Here is a 22,213-nt window from a genome sequence, read left to right on the forward strand (position 1 = left end):
TTCCCTCACCCCCCCCCCCATGCAACATTTTTACAAATCAGTTTCATTTCTTGAGACATTAGGAAAAAAAGGGGGAAAGAGGTGGGGTGGGGGTGGGTGACGATGTTTCTAATTTACTTAAGATATGTAAGGTTTGGTGTCAGTGTTGCTTGTGCAGGTTCTTTGCTGTTCACTCTCAGCACTCTTTACAAACTACAGTTCCCAGGATTCTTTGGTAGAAGCCATGACTGTGTAAAGTGGTATAATAGTGCTTTTAATAGAGGTATAGTGGTATAATAGTGCAGATGTGGTCCATGTTTGCACCACTGTCCTATTGCCTGTCTCCTATATTGCATTTTGATGTTTCCCATCGAACCTGCACAGGGGAATTATAATGGCTTTCTTCTGCTTTAGTGAACCCTCAGTGACTTTGTGATAGCTGTGACTGCTACACCAATTCTGATTTTCATCTCAGACTTATTTGCATGCCTAGCAACCAAGAGTTAAGGATAAAGAAAGCAGCGAACAGCAGGTGGTAGGTTTCCTGGAAACATGACTGCATGAGACTGCAGCATTTGGAGAAGTAGGGGCAGAAGATCTCAGAGAGAAACTGGGGACTGAAGGGCTGTTATGTAACTAGGTTCCACTCAAGGTAGACCTATCTGGAATTAATTGTTTCCCTCAATCTCAATGAGTCTACTTAGGTTGATACAACCAAAGGAGAAGAGATATATGGCCTCTTTTCCACACGCAGTTGATGAGAAACTCACTAGCATTAAATGTTTTATTTGATACTACTAGCCTCATACTTGGCATTGTTCAGGAATTCAAAGGGGAAAAAATCAGTGCAGTTTTCAAAATTCTGAATTGAGGTAGTCAACTGAACCTTTCAAAGCTGGACCAATATTAACCATTGATGCCAGCTTAAAACTAGTGCAGTTTTGGAAGGTTCAGTCTGCCACCTCAATTCAAAATAGCATCCAATTATAGCCAAACAAAGATATAAACCTGCCCCTTGATCTTAGGAACCGTCATGCAGTATTTGGTTAACAAAATCAATGCAGTTTTGGAAGGTTCAATCCACCATATTGACTAAAAATGGCACCCAAGTGCATAGTGAAAATACAACTTTCCAAAATCTATAATAGATGCAAGCCCTGCAACTGTTGCGGCTGCATTAAAACCAATCTCCCCTCTCTTGCCTTAATTTCTTCTAGCCGAGCCAAGAAGGACATTAACTTGTTCTTATTTTGATTTTATTTCTTCTCAGTTAAAAGTGAGCGTATAAAAGATAATGGTTGCAGCATTCAAGCATATGCAGCAATACACATCTTCTGCAGTTGATTAAGCTCTGGAGCTGAGTCATTTAGTATCCACCAAAACTGTTTATTGTAAGTATTCTTCAAGACTGAAAACGCTGTTTTTTAATTATGCAGTTTGGGAAAGAACAGAACTGACACACCACAACACTGGCATAAATCACAAGTTATTGTTTTCTTCCCTCGTGAGAAACGGTAAATGCAGCTTCGCCCATCTGTATAAACCTTCTTAATGAAGGTTTGCTGTGGACTGAGTCAATGAGAGCCAAAACAGGTTTAGAAACACATAATTCCTGAAGAGTTGCTTCATTACACTGATTAAGAGTGGAACGGGTTGCTGAACCTATTCCTCACTGTCAGAGACCTTACCTACCTTGAAGATTTCAGTTAGTTTCGGTCTGAATTGGCTATTTCAACTCTGTAAAATGGCTTGTCTATATAGGGACCCAAAAGGCATGCCTGCCTCTTTGGTTGATGGAGAGGGGAGCCATGTTTATTGTCCCTGCCTCTGGTCCAAACTACCCACTAGCCTGAGTGAGGCTGCTGCCTCAGGCGGCAGATGCTGGGGAGGTAGAAACAGCATTGGACGACAGAGCTCAGTCCTCCAAGATTAGAAGGTGCAGTTTGCCCTGCACCTCCTAAGTTAGCTTGCTGCCTTGAGGTGATTCAAATAAGATTCAGGACACACCTGCACTGTACATTTAAAGCACTGTGGTGCTCCCTTAACCATTATGGTTTTCCCCCAAGTATCATGGGAACTGTAGTTTGCTAAGAATGATGAGAGTTTTGGGGAGACCTCTAGGCACCTCAAAGAGATACAATTCCCAGATTTCTTCCCTAGGAAGAGGGACTGATTCTTAAACCATTCTAGGAATTATAGCTCTTTGAAGGGAATAGCGGTTAACACTTTAGCACCCTTAACAAAACTGCAATTCTCAAGATTCTTTAGGAGAAGCCATGACTGTTTATCATGGTGGTTTAAGGGTATAGAGCAGATGAGGCCTAAACTAGATGTGAAGTTGGCTCCTGTACATAGAATATGGGCACCATCTTGACCTTCATCTCAGGAAGCAAAATGTTTGTGGCCCGACTGGCCCTGTCTACTTTCCCCACCCCCACCCCCACCCCCACTTATTGTTTTATTATTAATTTTTATAACATTGCTTGGTTTGCAAGCAAATGTGTGGGCTAGGACAGCCCAGCAAAAGAATGTTTTTGCAGCATTCTAAATGTGGTAATTACTATTCAAGTCGTCATCATCATCAATTTGCATAACATGTCTCTCTTTGCACAATAACACAGAGCAGGGTTATTTGGGAGGAATGGAATGAGAGCAAAAGCTGCAGGGTCACTTAATTCCTTTGGTAGTCCCAAAGAATTCTCTACAAACACAACCCCAACCCCCGTCATTTTCTAGATACTCTCACAGCCAAACTATAAATCATCCATAGAAATAATATGAGATACTGTAGTTTTGGAGCTGTTTGGAAAGTTTCAGTATATATTGTCCAGGTTTCAGGGAGTTCATGTTGAGATTTCATGATGCATATATCATTTTTGGCAGGGCTGAAGTCTGTGCTAGTTGCTTTTCACAGAAAGAATGAACCTTCCCAAGGCACACAAGTGCAGTAATATTATCTGCACTATACAGCCTTGTCCATGAATGTTCAGAATGGAACATCCTTTTAACTGGGTGGCTAATATGCCTAGGGCATTTTTAATGGTCCACATGACAGAGAATGTGGACCAGCAGCCACAGGTAGCCTGGATGAGGTCAAACCAACCAATCAGGAGTTGGCCTTGGTAAACTGATTAAACATCTGGAAATGAACAAGGAGATGCCTAGTAGGGCTATCACAATTTATAGACAGTGTAGGATGCTATTTCAGTGGGTCAAAGAGAGTATGCCATTCAACCATACCTCATTTGTGATGATCTAGTCACATTTTTAAAATTTTCTGAATAAATCTCAAGTTGCAAAAACTCACTAAAATAATAATAGTAATCCTTCCTAGACACGTGTGGCATTTCTTCCCTTTGCACAAATATGCTTTTAGTGTTCCTCAGATCAAGAGGATTTTTATTTATTATTTCTTTATTTTATTTATATCCCACCTGTCAGGGCTGCCTCAGGTCCCAGCTCACAAGAGACCAACGCCATGTCCAGTTTATATACAAAGATGTTTATTGAAGTGTATTGTACGCTCCACAGCCGAGGCGCGCAGCCCCACGTCTGTTACCCTTAGACCGCTGAAGTCCCCTCTGAGTCAGTCCCGCCTCTGCACCAGTTTAAGAGGCTTGTGCTGCTCCACCTCTTCCTTTCTTTCCTTTTCCGCAGGGTCTTCCTGCCCCCTGGGGTTTTGCCCCTCCTGGATTCCCCTGACGCGGAATCCCCAGACAGCTCTTCCCCCCTCCTGCGTGCTTTGGGACCTGGCTCCTCCTCCGGGCTCCCTGTTCTTCCGCGCGCCTCCACATTTGAACTTGGCGCGCGTTCGCAACCTCTAACCTTCCTCTTGACAGTTACACTACTCCCTGCACTACTCCCCTCCCCTTCCGGGAGGATGTCTTGCTCCGATCTCCCCTCCCTCTCTGCTTTCGGACCTGCTTCTCCTGTCACACTGGAATCTCCACCCCCTTCACTGCGCTCCGGCGGAGAAGCCGGTCCCGACTCCCAGCTCCCACTTTGGGTTCCCCTGCTGCTCCCCTGCTCCTGACGAGTCCCCCCTGTGACTCCCCTTGGCCTGACCACAGGCGCCCCCTTCTGGGAATCCTCCGATTCACTTGAAAGACTCATGGAATCCCTCAAGTCATTGTCATCCTCTTCCTCGCTGTCCTGGGATTCTTCCCCCTCGCTCTCCGTCTCCTCCCTCCCCTGACACCACCTTTCTTCCAAGGAGCTTAAGGTGGTGATACATAGGCTTCCTCTTCCCCATGTTATCCTCACAACAACCTAGTGAGGTAGGCTAGGTTGGGAGGCAGTGACTGGTTCAATGCCACTTGATGATGATGATGATGATGATGATAATTTATTATTTATAAAGTATTATAAATAATTTATAAATAATAACACTACTCTGGGCGGCTCCCAACAGCATATTAAAAACACGCTAAAACATCAAACATAAAAACTTCCCTAAACAGGGCTGCCTTCAGATGTCTTCTAAAAGTCAGATAGTTGTTTATTTCCTTGACATCTGATGGGAGGGTGTTCCATAGGGCAGGGGCCACTACCGAGAAAGCCCTCTGCCTGGTTCCCAGTAACCTCACTTCTCACAGTGAGGGAACTGCCAGAAGGCCCTCAGAGCTGGACCTCAGTGTCTGGGCTGAATGGTGGGGAGTAGAGACACTTCTTCAGGTATACTGTGCTGAGGCCATTTAGGGCTTTATACGTCAGTACCTTTATGGCAGACTGAGGATTTGAACCCTAGTCTCCCAGGTCTTAGTTCAACACTCTAACCACTATACCACACTGGTTTTCATGCAAGTCATGCAAGGATTCAAGGCCAACAGTGCTGAGGACTGCTGTATATCAATGGAGGGCTTATAATCAAATTCAGTTGACTGAAGTGGCAAACCTGCAATCTGTCATCCATGTGAAATATTTGGGATCTTGTTTTCTATGAGGATCAGCTTGTCATATTGAAGAATATCCACCATTGTGGGTAGGGCATACTTCAGACTGCATGGTAGAAGGGGAAAAGCTGAGCTGGTCCTCCACCAGGCTATTACAGTGCTGTTCTGAGTAATTAAAACATGAACGAGAGTGTCAGTGGATGCTAGAAAATGCCGTCTTCTAAAGTGGCTGTATGATTGCACAGCGTAGTAAGGTATCACCTGGTAAATGGTTGTCTTGTGTTTCCCAAATGGACAGATGAAATTGTACTGTGCAGGATCTTTTGGTGTCAGGCTGTGTGGCTTCTCTCTGAAACGACTATGGTCACACCCACACCATTCCTTTAAAGTGCTCTTATGCTACTTAAACAGCTGTGGAGATTCCTGGGAACTGTAGTTTGTTAAGGATACTGGGAAGTATAGCTTTTAAGGGCCAACATCCTCACCAAACTACAGTTCCCAGGAATTTCCATGGCTGTTTAAGTGGTACAGTGGTACCTCAGGTTAAGTACTTAATTCGTTCCGGAGGTTCGTACTTAACCTGAAACTGTTCTTAACCTGAAGCACCAATTTAGCTAATAGGGCCTCCTGCTGCCGCTGCACCGCCAAAGCACAATTTCTGTTCTCATCCTGAAGCAAAGTTCTTAACCTGAAGCACTATTTCTGGGTTAGCAGAGTCTGTAACCTGAAGCGTATGTAACCTGAAGCGTATGTAACCTGAGGTACCACTGTATAAGAGTGTGGATATGACCTAGATCCCGTGTAAGACCAATGACTTTAGAGCTGTTGTTTAAGACATTCTGTAAAAATATCCAGCCTTCCATATCCGGCTTCCCATTTTTACAGCTGTCTAGAATCCCATTTCAGAAATCAGTTGTCATGATTTCGTTGTCAAAAAATGTCAAGCATTTCACAGCCATAACCCACATGCAGCAGTATTAGAGCAGATTTACACTTTGCTGATTAAACCAGGTAGAAAAGGAGCCTGTTTGAGTGGTGAAATGCATGTTCAGCGTGGTGAATATTTAACAGCATGCATGTGATGGAAATGGCTGGGTTTCCCTGCATTAAAAATAGAAGCAGCAATTAGGAGAGGATTATGGCCTAACTTCCATCATTTAATGCAAGGAAACCTGGCTATGCAAGGCTGCATTCCTATACTCACTTACCTGAGAGGAAGCTCCATTGAACTTAGCAGAACTTGCTTCTGAGTAGAAATGTTTACACTAGACATCCATAGCAGGGGTGGGAAACCTCAGACCTGGGGCCAAGAGTGGCCCTCCAGTGCTCTCTGTCTGGCCCTTAGAACTCTCTCCAGGCCACACCCCTCAGTGACCCTACTTCACTCTCCAGGAATTTTGGTCTGGCTGCCCTGTTTTCATGAAGCCTGATATTGCCTTTTGTTTGGATGGAGTGTAGAGAGGGGGTTGTGAGTGTGTGTAGAAACTAGTCTAGTGTACAAAGGTAAAATTTAAATGTCTTGTTTGGTCTCATTTTTGCCTCTGGCATGTGGCACTTGGGAAGTTGCCTGGAAGTGAATGTGGCCATTGGGATGGAAAAAGTTTCACACCCACTCATCTGTAGGATTGTACATTTATTTATTTAACTGCTCTATTTGTGTGTGTCTGCGTCTCTCTCTCTCTCTCTCTCTCTCTCTCTCTCTGTGTGTGTGTGTGTGTGTGTGTGTGAGAGAGAGAGAGAGAGAGAGAGAGAGAATTATACAGAGAGAACAGTACAGTAGTTAATGGGAGACTTTCCCCCCTCACACACGTTTTTAATGCCTCTCCTTTGGGGAATGTAATGCAGGCCAAAGAGAGCACCCTGCATTAAATGCCTGCTTAATTTCCTGTTGATTTGTTCATTCTCTCTTCATCCTTTCAGTCAGCGGCATTCAGAAGCATTTAGCCTCTACGTCTTTTCAAGGTCAAGCCCGATGCTATATGTGCTTGGAAATCACATGCCTCGGTCATATTACATGGCGCTGTGAGGCGGCGAGACAATGCAGCCATGTGCGCAGGGACCAGAGCAGCCTCGCGATGTCACAGCGATGAAGCAACCAAAGACGATCAGCTCTCATGAATCAGACTGCTCCAAGAGGAGGCAGCACAGTTTGGTCTCCAGACAGTGAGCCAGGCGAGCGGAGAAGAGCTGGGGTTTCTGTCTGCTTTATTTTGTGATCTCTTCTTATTTACAAAAAATAATAATAATAGAAGGAAGCCAGAGATGCACTCTGCCCCCCACCCCCGTTTCACTCACTGAGAGATTCATTCTGATGATTTATTTGTATTGCATCTAGAATCCACTTTGCAGTCATTAATTAGTACCCAGGAACTAATTAGTTCTCCAGGTAGGCAAGCTGAGTGGGCAACTTATGTCAAGCCAGCCTGCGTTTGGCACATAATGTTCCATGACCCTTAGCCAGGAAGGAGCCGTTTGTAGAGAATAGCATCAGATAAAGAGCAATCAGGAAAACAGAATGGGAGATCAATGGTCTACTGAGCCCATTTTCCTCAATGACAGCATTTGTCAGGTCACCCTGGCTTTTATTGTGAAGCACAATGGTAAAAAAACTAAAATGAAAACAACTATGATGTTAGGTCTGTGTCTTAGACAACAATGTATAGAATGTGAATCAGGGAGTGGAGAGATAATGATGATTACGGCACCATCATTTTACACGGGGCTGCAAGCCAAAAGCATGGATCCCTGTCCCAAGGCACCTCCAGTCTGTATTTCAACAATGTGAGGACCCATATAGGGGGAGAAAGAGGCAAGATAACAACAGATAAATATCAGTGGATACAGTTAGAATCATTGAATTATCGAATTGTAGAGTTGGAAGGGACCTCAAGGGTCATCTAGTCCAACCCCCTGCAATGCAGTAATCTCTGCTAAATCATTCATGACAGATGGCCATCCAGCTCTGCTTAGAAACCTCCAAGGAAGGAGAGTCCATCACCTCCCGAGGGAGACCACTCCACTGTCAAACAACTCTGTCAGAAAGTTTTTCCTGATGTTTAGTCGGAATCTCCTTTCTTTGTAACTTGAAGCCATTGGTTCTAGTCCTACCCTCCAGAGCAGAAGAAAACAAATTGTATGTAGGTTGCCTACTCTTCCCTTTCCACCTTCCCCTTCTCATGTAGACATACTCCTTCCTGTGTGGGAATCACTTTCCCAAAGAGGTCACCCATGAAGTCATGATATCAGTTGGAATGCAACTGTCATATGAATGGAGCTGATTGCCTATTCAGTAATTTTCTTCCAGTTTTCTACCCTCTCTCCTGGTAGGATAGCTTTTGGTTGGAATGATTAGGTCTAAGTGGCTACTGTATCAATAGTGTTATAAGGGGGGGAAAAACCTGCTTCCTTTCCCTTATCCATTAGCCTATATAGAGTTCTTAAGTAGGTTCTCTGTCAGTAGGAGACAATAACAGAGGCCAACCAGAGAATATTGAGAAGCAAAGCAGCTAGTAAGCATGAAACTGTTAAACTGTTGCAACAGCATCCCCTACTCACCCCACGCAGGGAGGAAGGAGAGGATCCCAGAACAATGGTGTGTAAGCTCTTATATAGACTTTTGAAATTGCCTACCTTGTAGCTCAAGACCAACCCCCAAAACATCCTACATACGTCACAGAAGGAGGTGGTCTGTAGCAGAAATACATCACAGGGGGCCGGTCTGTCACAGAAATCCTGTCTTCCAGGAAACCTGACAATGGTCAATCATTGCTCTATCTCGTAGCCCGGCCATTCTTTTGTGATGATAAATGCTTTAATTCCTGAATCCAGGTCACAGGCTCACCCTATTCATACACACATACGCCCTTAAGAGAGGTAAGCAAAAGACAATGGAGAGGCTTTCCCATTTCCTTCCTCCTTGCAGAGAAATATTTGAGGTCAATTTGGGAGAGTCAAAATGGTTTCAGGATTGCTCTCCTGTCCTATTTCAGACACGTAGTTTATATACTTACGTATGTGTTTGCCTTGTAAATTTATTAACATGTGATTTATATATACAGTAGTGCCCCGCAAGACGAATGCCTCGCAAGACAGAAAACCCGCTAGACGAAAGGGTTTTCCGTTTTGGAGGCGCTTCGCAAAACGAATTTCCTATGGGCTTGCTTCGCAAGACGAAAATGTCTTGCGAGTTCCTGCAGGGTTTCCCCCCCCCTTTTCCCAAGCCGCTAAGCCACTTATCAGCTGATCCGCTAAGCCCGCTAAGCCGCTAATAGCGCTAATCCGCTAAGCCGCTAATGGGCTTGCTTCGCAAGACGAAAAAACCGCAAGACGAAGAGACTCGCGGAACGGATTCTTTTCGTCTTGCGAGGCACCACTGTATAAGACCTTAGAATTCATATACAGTGGTACCTTGGGTTAAGAACTTAATTTGTTCTGGAGGTCTGTTCTTAACCTGAAACTGTTCTTAACCTGAAGCACCACTTTAGCTAATGGGGCCTCCCACTGCCACCACACGATTTCTGTTCTCATCCTGAATCAAAGTTCTTAACCCAAGGTACTATTTCTGGGTTAGTAACCTGAAGGTTCTGTAACCTGAAGCGTCTGTAACCTGAGCTACCACTGTAACAATAGACAATATGTGGGAGACCACTGCTGTGGAATGAGTCCCACACAGCCTGGTATTTTTATATGTGATATGTATATGTATTTGGTGTTGTACTCAGGCCTCATTTTCATTATGGAAGAAGGATTATGCCCATTTCTTCTCCCCTCTGCCCTGGAATAGGTTGGTTATGTGAATCTTGCATTCATTATCCTAAATAATTGTTCAGTATGAATTTGGAAAGGCTCGTTTGGAATGTGCTGCTGGAATGCTCTAAACCTTTGTGTGTTTGGGGAAAGGGTTTGCTTCCCCTGGTGGTCTATAGTGCTGCCAAGGCATTGCTTGTTTGCAGTTCTTGGGAAGTGGAATTAAGGGTATTACAAAATTCCTTAATATATAGAATTTAGTGTGATGTGATATTATCCAGGAGCACTCTTGCCAAAGATCCAAGCCTTGTAAAAGGTTCACTCCAGAGCTGAGTCAAAATTTATCAGAAGGCTTTCTTTTCGGATGAAGGGTTTGGAGATTTCGCCCCCCCCCCCATCAGCCCCAAGCTAAACAAAAAAGAAATGTCTGCATTGCATAATGTTCTTCTAGAGTTTTCCACCTTTTTGTGTGGTTTGTCTTCCATAATCACTCCCTCTCATGATGGTAGGATTGCTCTGATAATCTATAAATGAAGCATAAAAAGAATGCTAGACTAACCAGAAGCAGACCAACCAAAATTTGAAAGCCTGGGAAAACAAGAATGGAAATTGCAAAACAACAACAACAAAAAAAAAACAGTTTAAGTGTGGAAACAATTAAGATTAATCTGAAATAACTCCAATTAATGTTCGCAAATGCACAGTGTTTCTCTTTTTACCAAATAACACATTGAGGCTAATGATGACATATTTCAGTGTACTAAAGGTAGCAATGAGCTCTCCTGGGTAAAGTAGAAAGAACTTTTGTGAATACAAAAATGAAAATGCTCTTCTTGGACTTGGCCATCACTGGCAAAAGTGCCATTATATAAGAGATGGAGAGCATGTCAACATAATAAATGGGTTCTTATAAGATATTACAGATGAGTCCAAACAGAATTTCCTTTTATCAAGGTGCTAAAAAGCTCTAGCAATTTTATATTCATTTTCCAGAAAACAGGAGATAATATGTGGACAGTTTATCTATCTCCACTAACGTTTTTGCAAGATTTTAAAATAAAGGTTTTTGCTGCAGGAAGCAAAATTGCTTCCCTGTACCTCCCCATTCTCGTATTGTATTTTGTAAAACCTTTCCTCTCTAATAGGCAGCTTAAAATATCATTTTATTTCGTCCACTGAAACCAATTTATTTGTTTGGCTACCAAAGACCAGTGCACAGCATCACTACACTTCTGCTCTACGCCATGGCTCCACATTGGTTTCCCATCAAGCATGCATGCAAACACACAAAAGTTTATTTCCCCCAACTGTTCTCTTTGTAATAAATGACATATTTAAAGTCAAAGCACCTGGAAGGAGGCAAGAAGCCATTGTGGGCCCCTGATTGAAATTGGGACCATTGGTGTTAGATTGGAGCTTTACAGGGATGCCTTTTTTTCAAAGTGAAGGTGGCAAAGTGAAGAACATAAGATGAGCCTGTTGGATCAGGTCAGTGATCCAACAAGACCACCATCCTGTTCTCACAGTGGCCACCAAGATGCCTGAAGGAAACCCTCAGGTCTCAGAACAAGAATACTCTCTCCTCCTGTTGTTTCAGTTTGTTGTTGTTTAGTAGTTTAGTCGTGTCTGACTCTTCGTGACCCCATGGACCAGAGCACGCCAGGCACTCCTGCCTTCCACTGCCTCCCGCAGTTTGGTCAAACTCATGCTGGTAGCTTCGCAAACACTATCCAACCATCTCGTCCTCTGTTGTCCCCTTCTCCTTGTGCCCCCCATCTTTCCCAACATCAAGGTCTTTTCCAGGGAGTCTTCTCTTCTCATGAGGTGGCCAAAGTATTGGAGCCTCAGCTTCACGATCTGTCCTTCCAGTGAGCACTCAGGGCTGATTTCCTTAAGAATGGATAGGTTTGATCTTCTTGCAGTCCAAGACTCTCAAGAGTCTCCTCCAGCACCATAATTCAAAAGCATCCATTCTTCGGTGATCAGCCTTCTTTATGGTCCTGCTCTCACTTCCATACATCACTACTGGGAAAACCATAGCTTTAACTATACGGACCTTAGTTGGCAAGTGGTTAATTCAGCTTGTAGGTTTGGCCCTCAAATGGGCACACAACCTTAAAGGCTCTTTCTCGCTTTCTATCCTGCATTAAGAACACCAGGCTGTTGTCAGTCCCAGGCAAACTCGGGACTGACCTTGCATGTAAGTTTTGTGCAGGCTCTACCCAGCAAAATGCTGTCCCATATAATTTCTCCATGACATCTGGATTTTATCATTGCCACAGAAAAATGAATTAATTAACAAAAGGAAACAATGCACCACGGAAATGGTCCATTTGGATGAAACGAGGGAGGTGTTTTAATGAGGATGACAACATGAGGATGCTGTGAAGAAAAAATGCATGCATGAGCAGTGCCATGTCTAAGGAAAACTGCTCCCGGAAATTATACATATTAATATCATTCCAGCAATAGTAAAAAATAATAATTGGATGAATATATTTGGTGTTTCAGAAATATAGGAATGGTGGATCCCAGTAAATAATTTATATGTCATTTTATATGCCGAATCATTTGCATTTCATATCTGAAATCTCTCCTGGTTAAAATACTCATACAAAGTATTGGATAAGAACATAAGGCAAGCCCTGCTGGATCAGGCCAATTCCCCCATGTAGGTCAGCATCCTGTTCTCACAGTGGTCAAGTAGATACCTCTGGAAAGTGTGCAAGAGGGGCAGGAGCGCAACAGCACTCACTACTGTTGGATACACCACTATACAGATTTTGGTCTGCTCCAGGGGCCACCCCCATTTGGTGCATCATCCCATCACTTCCTTTGACTGCAGTTTACCAACATTGTGCCTATTTTTCAACCAATGCCACTCATCTGCATACCATGCACAACTCAAACCTTATGTAGTAGAAACGCAGAGTTGTAGAGTTGGAGATACGGGGGTCCATAAATGACATTCACATAAAATGTGTATTTCTACAGGTGGAAAACCTGAGGAGAGATTCTGTGTATGCATATGGGTGTCACTGCTCCCTGCTGGAGTGAGATGGAACTGCTATCATCTGACAAAGGATTTCAGGAACTAGAACGTAGAATTGAAGTTTTATTCAGCACCATGGACAGGGACCAAAAGCTTCCTTGGGTTCCACATTGACACTACCATTGTTTTGAGCAATACTAGTTTGCAGTGACCATTAGCAAACACAGAGGTGTAAAATCAGTCCCAGGGCTAATGCAGAACTTAGCTTTGCCTACAGACACATTAAGAGGGGTATTTGAACAATTTTTATAAACTAGGTTTTGAATACTTGGGGCTTTGGGGCTACTTCTCACAAGGTCATTCTTGATCATAAAGGCTGATATGTTGCTCCAGGGGTCTTCAACACAGTGCCCACAGATTCACATGTGCCTGCAGTGGCATTTCCTTGTGCCAAAAGGTTCCTTCCTTCTTCTTTGAGCCTATTATCTCCAGGCACCAGGATACGCAAGATCATCCCAGACAAGGCAAGGACCTCCGTTGCACTTCTTCTAAATCACCCTTCTCCTTCAAAAGTATCTGTGACTGATTCATTCTTTCACTCTCTACACACACACACACACACACACACACACACACACACACACACTATATACACTGCAGATGAAATTAGTCTGTCATGAAGCTGACTCACAGTTTGTTGCCATGCATTGTATCTATTCTCACACACTCCTCCTTTGGTCACCAACTTTGGTCTGTTTTAGGAGAACTGGGTTGTCTACAAATGTCTGCAGCCTGGTGGATAGGGGGGAACAGAGACACAAACCAAGCAGACTGCCACAAATGAATGTGGGCCTCATTTAAAATTGTATTATTTAACCTTTATTAGATTACTTCCGTGTTATTAATCTAAAAATTGCATAATTCTTGGCATGATGCAGACAGAAATGTAATCTGTTCATCAACAAAGACAGTCACTCACCTATGATTTCTTTAATTGAGTCACAGGCCTAGCAGGTATCCTCCTTGCCCTACATGAGGAAGTTTCAAAAATGCAAAACTCCTCTCCACCTGCAGTCAGTCTGAAATGGTCCAGTCCACAAACACTTTAATCACACAGAGAGCTTGTTGTTTAAACCAGGAGCAGGCAGTCTTCAGGCTTGTTGCATCAACCTCATTAACAAAAAAACAAAACCAAAAAACCCTAAAACTAAAACTCCAAGGTCTACCAACCGAAACTAGGTACAAAAGAGATAAATTAGAATTAAATAAGAATGTGACAGTGAGCACATTGTGTTCAGTACCTGAACTGAACAGTGCCTACACTGTTTTCACATAAAACTCCTGGCTAACTTTTTCATTTTAGCAGCCTGATTCAGGTGAGGAAGTAGTTGTTTTGTTGCAACTATTGGTCAACATTTGGGAGTCAGAAATTCTGGCTGATCTACTTACCACAAATCAACCAGAGATCTACTGGTAGATCCCAGACTACCAGCTGCTCATCCCTGGTGTAAACCATCTTGAGACCACTGGTTTGGCCCTTCTGTCCCCCTGACAGAGCATTTGATGATAGCAGAAGTTTCATTTAGGAAAAGGTTTGATGTGCCTCAGGTGGCAATTGGTGATAGACACAAGTCATGCTGTATTAGTACTTCCTCTAGAGTTTTGATAGGGACAGATCTGGTTCTTTGGAAGGCATTTCTGATGAGTCACCACTTCACTGCAGGTACAATGCAGGCAGGGATGCAGATTATCATGCCGGCCAGAACTTGGTCTAGAAGAAAGAAGAATGGGAAAGTGCCACAATGAAGAGGTACTGAGGAGGGTCACAGAATCAGGTTGAGAACATAACTCTCAGAGATGGTGCTCATCAGAGTGCCGTGGTGAGGTACGGCAGCTGTTATGCCACAGCCAAGCTTCCCTGGTACAAGCAAAAAGCACTCTGACATCTGTCAAGGGAAGGTGCATGCTTGCAATGTAATTAGTGGTTATTAACCAAATTACCTTCTCAGATTCTATCCTAGCAATTTTTAATGATCCAGTGCCAAGCTGTGTGGATTTCTTTCCGCGTCCGCTTTTGCAAAATGCATTTTACAGCGTCATCTCAGCTCGTATCCATGCCTCTCATCCGGAGGGAATGTAGGGTTTGACAAAGGGGAAACTGGGTACCTCTGGAGAGCTTGATTTTCACATGCACACCCTTCCCAGGCTGTGACATGAGGGCAAATGATAAGTTACTGCTCTCTCCAGGAACTTTATTAGCATTGTAATGGGTGGGTGAAGGGTGAACTGCAGTGGTCTGACAGCATCGCCATTGACACAATGTATGACCAGGGTTACATTTCCATAGCAAAAGCATCCATACTGAAAAGGAGATGGAGAGGAGGGGGGTGGCTCGGCATTTGGGAGAACTGGGGAAACAATGAAAGCGGGGTCTTCTCTGAAGGCGTTTGGCCCTTGGATGTGAACAAATAAACAAAAACCCCTTTTCTTGTTGCCTTTATTTTTGTGCATCAAAGGGGTGAGGAGGGGGTGGGTGGAAGAGGGGGCGGTGGTTGTTGTTGTCATGGTAGGCACCGGGCTTTTCCACTGCAGTATTGTATTCAATATTCCAATCACCTTGCAAGTCAAGAAGGCTCGTGGAGCTTGCGGTAGTGTCAGAGTGAAAAACGAGCCATGGCGTCACGCTTGGCCAGCCGCTGGCTGTCGGTTGCAGATTGAGTGCCACGCTGCGGCGTGTTTGGTTTCATATCAACCATTTCGGTTGCAGCATTTGGAAAGGCACGCTTCTCCCTTTCTTTCCTTCTCCAGGAGAAAAATCCAATGACAAAAGATTGGGGACAGGGGGGAGGCGGACGAGTGTCACCCCCTTGTTCCAGCACCTTGGCTTCTGCCTGCGAGTTGTCAGTCATTTGCGCCGAAGGAGGAAGATGAGGTCTGAGACTGCATGGTGGGTTTTGCTTCCTTCTCCCCTCTCCCCCTCCCCCCTCCCCACCAACCAATGGCACTTGACCCCACCCATCCCAGTCTTTAATATCGATTACTATTTTTATTCTTCTCCTTTCCATTTTTATTTATTGAGTTCTGAGGTGATGGCGACCGATGGGGTTGCGGGGAAGGGAAGATCATTCTGGAAGCAGCACAGCCACGAGGGAGCCACAGACTCTCCTGAGTGCTGTTAAACAAAGCACATCGTGTATTTTTACAGATAGCGCAAGCGAGGCAACCATGATATTTGCCTGCCGGAACTGTTCCGTATGGTCACGGCGCAACCTATTTCCTCAGCTCTGCACAAAATCAATCAAAGAAGCAAAGACACTTTCACGATCTGTAGGTGTTTGTGAATCTGTAGGTGGGGACTGGTGAAATATGAGAGTGTGGGAGCAATGCCTTGAGGGAGGACCAATGCTGGAAAATGATGTACAAGTACTTCACACTTTATATATTTCATGTGGAATTCTCAATAGCTCCTGTGACTGGGCTGCTCCCCAATTCTGCACCCCCAGCTTGTAATACATTTCTCCAAAGTGTTGTCTAAACACTGGTGGTTGGTTGACACACACGTATATATCACTTGATTTTTCAGTGCTTTATTATCACATGCTTAATGGCTGGCTTGTACTAAATAGGATTTTTATTTTATTTTTTGTATTGTGCAGATATATTTTAATGATACATAGCTACTAATGTCTTCTTCATTAGACGAGCCAAGTTGGACCAGGACAGAGCAATGGCCCATCCAGTTCAGTGGCCTCTTTCCCACAATAACCACCCTAATATTCCTGGAAAGTCCACAGGAAAGGTATGAACATCTCTTTTTGCCCCTACCCCACACTACCCAGGCACTGGGATCCAGAGGTCCACTGTGATTCCACTAGGCTACCATGGAAAAATATTCATGAACAGACCTATTCTCTATGAGTTTGTTGGACACACACACACACACACACTCCCAAGCTACATCTTGGTGCAGATTTTGTATGCTGCTTTTTATGCATTGTGTGGAGAAGTATTTTGATTCACTTGTCCTCAGTTTATGCTGATCAATTTTACCTCAGAAGCACAGCTTCCGTAGAAGTCAGGAGCTCCTTTACAGAAGTATGGCTGACACGTCCTCGGCAAAACTTGCTCTTTTCAGTGGTGCAGCCAGGTAATTTTAGAACTGGGCTTAGGAAGCAATACTAAATATGGGAAGCCAATGTCATTTATGTAGGCTTAAGAAAAAAATGCCAGATGTAAACCTCATTCAGGAGAAAGGCTACTGCCAGTGGAGCTGGCCCAAGCCCGGCAGAGGGAAAACTTACCTTTAAAAGAGAGTTTGACCTACATAACCCTTTTTGCCTTGTAAGTTCTGCTGGGTTGCCAGGTCATGTGACTGAACTGGACAGAATCAGGATCCAGTGCTCTCTCTAGCAAGTTTACAGGAAACCGTTGGCCTGAGTCCCTTCATACGCCTATGCAGTCAAACCATGAATTGTTGGTTTGACTGCATTAAACATCTCACAAAAAAAGTTTTCCTACTGAATTGGAGCAAACAGCAATCAGGTTTTTCTGCAGATTGCTATTTGCTCTGAAACTGGTTTGCTGGTAAAACACAGGCTTTCTGGGGGAAAGCACAGAGACCAACCAACCAACCAACAAACAAACAAACAAGCATTTGGACATGGAGCCTTAAGGTGCAGACCTATGTCTGGAAAGCACAGCAAAAATGAAGTCTAGATGTGCCCAAAGAGGCTCTTACCAATTGGCTTAGTGAGAAGGAAAATATTTGAGTTTTTAAAAAGCTCTTGGGTGCATGCCATGTGCAGATGCTGACTTGTTAATTTTTAATTTGTCAGTTAGCCCTAGAATTTCTTTCCTTTTCACCTCCATTTTATTTAGCTCAACAGATGCCTTTCCTGAAAAAAAGTGGTGCAGGCATGGGCATTTGCCCAACATCTTACACACTGAAGACTCAATACACTTCTCGGCCATCTTCCCATCCTCCTGTAGCAGTCCTTCCACACTTCTGCCACCCAACATTATCTCAGCTTTAAGATACTTTAAGTCACTCCGCAATTCCCAACTCATTCACCAATGACTCATACAATGGAACTTTGTATTTCCTAGGGATTCACCAGGCTGAACCACCCAAGCCCAGAAACCATTTTGTCATGTGTTGCCTCCAACACCCCAGCATGGTAGCTTAGCAACCGACTTCCAAGTCTTCTGAAAGTGGTAGTGAAGATCCGCCGCTCGGGAAACCCGAATGCATGGAGTGACAAACCAGTCCTCAAAGCTCACTCCATTTCCAGGTATAGATACCATAATGACTGAAGCTTGACAAAGACTGTGTTTGTGTTTCCCTTTTAAGGGAAAATTAAGATTGAAGCTGGGAGAATCATTAACCCTCTTTTCATTTCTTCTATTGAGTGATGAGGGTATGAGCTTGCTGTACCCATGTAGGCTTCCCATGCAATTTAGTACCCTGATCTTCCAGGGTTCCAAATTACAGAAGGAGCAAAAACGACAGAAGGAACATAGTGTAGAGGTTCCAACCCCAATGCATATAAGGCAATGAAGCTAGTGATGGTGACCTAAAGGAGACAGTGAGGTCAATAGGTCCATCTCCCTCACTGCGTGAGGCTTTGGTGACTGAGGAGGGCTACAGTTACTTCTGAATCCATGATACAGGTTTTGCCCCTGTGCTTCAGAGGCTACATTTTTATTTGGAATTGGGTGTGGGGAGAATTACCGTATTTTTCGCACGATTGGACGCACCGGACCATAGGACGCACCTAGTTTTTTGGGGGGGAAATAAAGGAAAAAATTTTGGGGGGGGAAATAAAGGAAAAAGCAGGTCAGGGAAACCGAACCAGGTCGAGGAACAGCGGGATAGTTGCGCTGCGCCTCCCTGCTGTCCCCCAAGCTTGTGGGGCTGGCCGATGTCTGTCCGGCGGGCGGGGAGCTCTGCTTCAGGGCGCCCCACCCGCCAGGCAGCAGGCTGCTATCCGCAGCGTGGGGAGCCCTGTGGGGAACTCCTGCAAGGTTCCCCACTCTGCGGATGTATGCCTGGCGCGAGGGGCGCTCTGCTTCAGGGCGCCCCACCCGCCAGGCAGCATGCTGCTATCCGCAGCATGGGGAGCCTTGTGGGGAACTCCTGCAAGGCTCCCCACTCTGCGGATGTCTGCCTGGCGCAAGGGGCGCTCTGCTTCAGGGCGCCCCACCCGCCAGGCAGCAGGCTGCTATCCGCAGCGTGGGGAGCCTTGTCGGGAACTCCTGCAAGCCTCCCCACTCTGCGGATGTCTGCCTGGCGCGAGGGGCGCTCTGCTTCAGGGCACCCCACCCGCCAGGCAGCAGGCTGCTATCCGCAGCGTGGGGAGCCTTGTGGGGAACTCCTGCAAGGCTCCCCACTCTGCGGATGTCTGCCTGGCGCGAGGGGCGCTCTGCTTCAGGGCGCCCCACCCGCCAGGCAGCAGGCTGCTATCCGCAGCGTGGGGAGCCTTGTCGGGAACTCCTGCAAGCCTCCCCACTCTGCGGATGTCTGCCTGGCGCAAGGGGCGCTCTGCTTCAGGGCACCCCACCCGCCAGGCAGCAGGCTGCTATCCGCAGCGTGGGGAGCCTTGTCGGGAACTCCTGCAAGCCTCCCCACTCTGCGGATGTCTGTCTGGCGCGAGGGGCGCTCTGCTTCAGGGTGCCCCACCCGCCAGGCAGCAGGCTGCTATCCGCAGCGTGGGGAGCCTTGTCGGGAACTCCTGCAAGCCTCCCCACTCTGCGGATGTCTGCCTGGCGCGAGGGGCGCTCTGCTTCAGGGCGCCCCACCCGCCAGGCAGCAGGCTGCTATCCGCAGCATGGGGAGCCTTGTCGGGAACTCCTGCAAGCCTCCCCACTCTGCGGATGTCTGCCTGGCGCGAGGGGCGCTCTGCTTCAGGGCGCCCCACCCGCCAGGCAGCAGGCTGCTATCCGCAGCGTGGGGAGCCCTGTGGGGAATTCCTGCAAGGCTCCCCATGCTGCGGATGTGTTCCCGAAGTGCCTGGAGCTCTGCTTTCAGGGCGCCCTGCGCTCCGGGAAGCAAGCTGAGTGGAGCGCTAATCCCGAAGCCCCAAGCTTCGGGATTAGCGCGGCGCTTCGCTAGCCCTGGGAGAGCCACGCAACGTCGCGGGGCTCTCCCAGGGCTAGCGAGACCTTGCCGGCACCCAGAAGCTTGGGGCGCGCTGAGCTCCGCGCGCCCCAAGCTTCGGGATTAGCGCGGCGCTTCGCTAGCCCTGGGAGAGCCACGCAACGTCGCGGGGCTCTCCCAGGGCTAGCGAGACCTTGCCGGCACCCAGAAGCTTGGGGCGCGCTGAGCTCCGCGCGCCCCAAGCTTCGGGATTAGCGCGGCGCTTCGCTAGCCCTGGGAGAGCCACGCAACGTTGCGTGGCTCTCCCAGGGCTAGCGAGACCTTGCCGGCACCCAGAAGCTTGGGGCGCGCTGTGCTCCGCACGCCCCAAGCTTCTGGATTAGCGCAGCGGTCCGCTAGCCGTGGGAGAGCTGGGTCTCCCACGGCTAGCGGATAGCTTCCTGAAGCCTGGAGAGCGAGAGGGGTCGGTGCGCACCGACCCCTCTCACTCTCCAGGCTTCAGCGAAAGCCTGCATTCGCTCCATAGGACGCACACACATTTTCCCTTGCTTTTTAGGAGGGAAAAAGTGCGTCCTATGGTGCGAAAAATATGGTACTTTCTCATCTGTGATCCCTGCTCTAATGTAGATTCTGAATTTGCTCAGTATTGGGTGTGCAACTGATGCAGTGACCTTCACATGGTGTCAGTAAAAAAAAAATACTACTGGAGAAATACCATTTTGCAGTTCCATTTTTCAATCTTGAGCTGTATATACTATATATAAAGGTGCCGAAGGCAATTTTGGTTGTGCAAAGATGCATTCAAGATAATCAGTTCTTCACTTTAACTAAAGGCTTCTATGTTTTCATAGAAGTGTGATTCACTCACATTCACCCTGCATCATGGGTTTTATAGTTTTAAGACTGTATTAACATCCTTACAGATTTGTGATTTTCCTCATGAAACTATAGATGGATTTGAATGAAACATTTAAATGTGATTTTTTAAAAAATAAAGGTTTTGTTCCTCAATATGCATCTCATGGTGGAAATAAAGACGATCTGGAAGAAAAGAGAATATGTTTAGAATACAAATTGTTTAAATAGTGGTTTAAACAAGTTTAAGAATGTATGAACTAAAAAAAAGCCTTCTGAAATATCAAAAGAATGAAGGAAACTTTAAAATATATAATACTCACCTATGCAGATCAGATCTTTTGAAGCCATGGACATTCCCATTTTCATTTCAGAATTGGGACTTGGCAGAATCTAAATATCCAATCCAACCTCCTCACCTCCCCCTTTTAAGAAGCTAATACAAAGCTTTCACAAGCACTTAATTTACTGTAGTGCCTGCCCACCCAGATGGCATGACGGAGTGAATACAGTTTCAGGGTCCCTGATACATAGCATAACTTTGCAGAAAATGTTTGCTAACAGCTGCATAACTGTCTTCAGGGCCTTGTTTGATTAAACCACTAACAGATTGCAGTACTGAGATGTGGTGCCACACAAACAAATTTGAACAATCATTAAAAAAAATCTACCACCAAGGTTAGCATCTTCTCATGCTTGTTACTCCACGAACAGTAGCTCCATCGTAAAACAAGCAATCCTAGGCCAGTGAAGGCAAAATAACTCAATGTTGATCAAAGGGCTAGGGGTTTCAGACACAGCAAAATGGGCAGCTATGCATTTAGGAAAGGTATCCCTAACTTATGCTGATGACGTCTGAAAGTATATAAGAAAGGACTGCAAATGGTACTATGTAACAGCACCATCTGGTGATGTGTTCTGTGAAAATAGCAATGCAGAAAGAACCTCACTGGTCTCCAAAAAAGGGTATAGTTCCCACACAAACAATTCTTCCATTTCTTTGTTGCTATTATGTTGCCTGAAGTAGCAGGCCATCCTTATTCTTCATTCCATTTCCTACTTATGCTTATATAAGGCAGACCTGGACAAATAGTGACCCACCATGCTGAAAACAGCCACCAGGACCGTGCATAATGGCAAACTAGGATCTTGGTAAATCTCCTGGCTTTGCTCCTTGTCTGGGTCTCTCTCTCTCTCTCTCTCTCTCTCTCTCTCTCTGTGTGTGTGTGTGTGTGAGAGAGAGAGAGAGAGAGATTGTTTTCTTCTTCTTCTTCTTCTTCTTCTTCTTCTTCTTCTTCTTCTTCTTCTTCTTCTTCTTCTTCTTCTTCTTCTTCTTCACCACTCATAGCCGAGTAAGATTGTCTTCCATAAACACGGTTTATGGAATTGCCTTCCATAAACACGGTTTAACAGTGAGTCCGTATGTGACTGTGGAGGCCCCCCACAGTGGGGACATAGGTTTTGGGGCAGGAGTTGATCATGGTGAGGGTTTGCCAAATGTGCCTTCCTCTTAAGAGAGAATGTAAAAGCTGTAGCTCAGTGGTATAGAGTCTGCTTTGCATGCAGAAGGTCCCAGATTCAGTCCCTGGTATCTCCAGCAGGGCTGGGAAAGACCCAGCAATGATATTTGAGAGAGAGCCATCCTTCCAACAC

At 45.5% G+C, this 22,213-nt stretch overlaps 1 long non-coding RNA gene across 4 annotated transcripts in view; it reads left to right on the forward strand.

Annotated features, from left to right (window-relative positions):
- Nucleotides 1-22,213, forward strand: part of LOC114591375 (uncharacterized) — a 182,248-nt gene that overhangs the window by 129,133 nt on the left and 30,902 nt on the right. For 2 of the 4 annotated variants that reach the window (XR_013391927.1, XR_013391925.1), the window contains 4 exons: nt 6,792-7,034; nt 15,418-15,556; nt 16,266-16,408; nt 17,716-18,334. This is a non-coding gene — a long non-coding RNA (uncharacterized LOC114591375). Of the gene's footprint in view, nt 1-6,791; nt 7,035-15,417; nt 15,557-16,265; nt 16,409-17,715; nt 18,335-22,213 lie in introns of those variants that run through there. The other 2 variants (XR_013391928.1, XR_013391926.1) reach the window with 1 other exon arrangement.

This window comes from Podarcis muralis, chromosome 2 (genome assembly GCF_964188315.1).
Source record: "Podarcis muralis chromosome 2, rPodMur119.hap1.1, whole genome shotgun sequence".
NCBI classification, from domain to species: domain Eukaryota; kingdom Metazoa; phylum Chordata; class Lepidosauria; order Squamata; family Lacertidae; genus Podarcis; species Podarcis muralis.